The following is a 2,787-nucleotide window of genomic DNA, read 5'->3' as shown; positions in this document are numbered from 1 at the left end:
AATTTTCATGGGTGCAATCCTGCAGGTATTAAAAGAACATGGCAGCAGCTGAAAATTAAATATAAGAACATAATTCAATCAGGTAAGGTTTGAGCATATCATGGGTGTAGGCTACCTGAATTTACAAATATTTGACATATTAAATAACTAAATAGCATCCCAGTGTCTAGCAGTGCAGCAGCATTTTTGGCTGGGGGAATTCCTGGAGGGACTTCAGAGCCAGTCACTCCCGAAGATCCAAGGGCCTTCATAAAATGTAAGAGGTTTACATATGTGTTATTTCTTATATAGGCTATTTTTGATATTTCCATTTATTTTACTTTGGGTTGGGTTTTTTGTTGGTCCCAACAGATTCCAATGGTAATATCTGTCTTTTGGAGCCTCCTGTCCCAACAAAACCTGCAGGCAGTTGTAAGTAGCCTACTCAATACACCAGAAATTATGACAAATAGTGTTATAAAGTGTACTCATCTTCACAGGACGATGGGGATAATGTTATGTGTCACATCAAACAATCTACACATTCAGATTTTTTCACATTTTTATGTGGAGTAGAATCTAAGTTTAAAGCTAAGTACACTGTAAAAAATCCAACTTGCAAATTGTTAACTCAGTTAAAAATTTTAAGTTGAGTGGGCACATTTTTGATTGCAATGTTGAGTGTACTTATAAAAACAATTTAACTGCAAGTGTACTACTATTTTGTCCAATGAACACAAACAATTAAGTTGAGAAAACGTAATATTTTGATTTCATAGTTCGAACGTTTAACTTCCCGTTATCGCGCATGCGCAGTCTGTCTCGCTGTACGTTACTCGGGGTTTCCTCCTTCAACCATGCTATCGAAGGGACTGGATTTCATCTGATTGCGGTAAGTTTTCTTTAAGCTTTATGAATGAAAATAGGCTATAAATTGCACACATATGTTGATAAAATATAGTATTATGTTAAAAAATATATTTCGTGGTGACGATAAGTTTCTATTGTTAGAGATTATCCACGTAGCACATTGCTAACGTTATTGCTACCCAGACTAACGTTAGAGTGAGGAAACATCCTTGAATGAGAAAAGAAGGACAAGGACGTGCATGGTGTTTAAAAGATGTTAAAAATGTTAAGTTCAGTAAGTCGTGAATAAAGACTTAAATGCGGTGCTTGCGTTGATTGAGAGACAGAATGCTGCTTCTCTCGGACTCGGACAGAATCTGAGTGCGAATTCAGCTATCTTTCGTGGCGTATTGCGATTTAATAGTGACATACACATACAATTATGTTAATAACAAAAAACAAAACAAAAAAAGTATTCAAGTAAACACAGTCGGCAATGTCTTAAGTGAACATAACCAATTTGGTGAAACTTAGGCTAGATGTTTCAGTATTAGATCCATGAGCTCTTAAAGTGACCGCAGTCCGTTCAATTTAATTTCAAGTTTATTTGTCATGTATACAAATGTCAGTTACAATTTGTACATGCTTAGGTTGAGGCTCAGTCATTCTACAGTAGTGCAATATAATTAAATACAATACAATACAATTTAGAGGAAAAAATTTATAATATAGGCCTATATATGCAAAACTAATGTGTTATGTTAAAAATATGTATGTTAACTTTGCATATTAAATAATAGAATGGGTAGTATGTGTGCGGTATGTTTTAAAGTGAATAGGATAAAAATATTGTGTATCCTTAAACAAATATTAGGCTAAATCCTTAATGTTAATCAATTAACAAAAGACAAAATCGCTCACTGCTCTTATAATAACTTTTGTATCTTTAATATCTGTAATATTTAATAAATACAGTGAAAACTATGCATTGATTCTTTTTCACATTTGATTATTCAATTTCTGTATTATTTTTACTACATGTTAAATTAACCTACTGCAACAGATTTTTTTGTTGTTGTTTTGTTTAATAAAATTATGTATCTTTGTTCTATTGTATTTGTCCTTTTTAGACTAAAGAACATCAGTACAGTGACAAGATCCTTGGATGTGCTAAAACAGTGGCCTTTATTTTTTAAAAGATCAGGTGAGTTGAACTGAATTTACTTGTGTTGGTCTACACTTAATTCTTACTGTTTCAACAATGTTTTTGTTTTGTTTTTCAGGGTCTCTGCTCTCTGCTGAGTATTACAGGATCACACAAACTGATCCGAAGAGCACCTTTTTCTCTTAGTTAAATGAATACACATCTAGTTGTACAGAGCAAGTGGTGGAGCGTATGAAGATGAGATGAAGATCCTCCTAGACCAACTTGATCATCAGGTAATTATTTTGCATGTGATCATATCTCTCTGGTTAAAGGCTGAATGGTGCCATCTCTTTTTCAAGGTAATTCCCATGCTTCTCTTTGTATATAACTTGTTCCGTGTTTGTTTTTCTGTCTTTCAGACACAGAAACTCCAATGTGCTTCCTCAAAGAATTGTTTGGAGTTGGGACATTTTTTCCGTTTATCAGTTTTAGCTCTATGGCTGAATTTGAACATGCTTAAAAAACATGACCACCTTTACTTTTCAAGTGAAGTTACATGAGCAGACCTTTAGGAACACTCTGTGGTCTAACATAATTCAATAAATAAATAAAAATGACCCTAATTTCATGCTGATTTATTTTCTACTGCAGGGCACAGAGCCAGAAGACATTCACAAGGGGAGAAGATGAGGATCTTATCTATCGTTGAAGATGATGTTGCCACTATCCACTCAAACCCAAATATAAGGTGCCTCTCTGTAGTATATAAGAGCAGATAGGGCCAGATAATGTGCAAGACCTTTGCCACAGTT

General features: G+C 34.2%; 1 long non-coding RNA gene across 1 annotated transcript; it reads left to right on the top strand.

Moving 5' to 3' along the window:
* The first annotated feature begins 559 nt into the window (after positions 1-559).
* LOC309512184 lies at positions 560-2,377 on the top strand. The gene is made up of 3 exons (XR_014210917.1): positions 560-871; positions 1,959-2,032; positions 2,112-2,377. It is a non-coding gene; the product is annotated as an uncharacterized lncRNA (long non-coding RNA).
* The last annotated feature ends 410 nt before the right edge of the window (positions 2,378-2,787 follow it).

The sequence above is a fragment of the Leuciscus leuciscus genome, assembly GCF_965113295.1.
Source record: "Leuciscus leuciscus genome assembly, chromosome: 13".
Taxonomy (NCBI): domain Eukaryota; kingdom Metazoa; phylum Chordata; class Actinopteri; order Cypriniformes; family Leuciscidae; genus Leuciscus; species Leuciscus leuciscus.
Note: the sequence above shows the minus strand (reverse complement) of the source record. Positions and strands in the feature narration are given on the sequence as shown.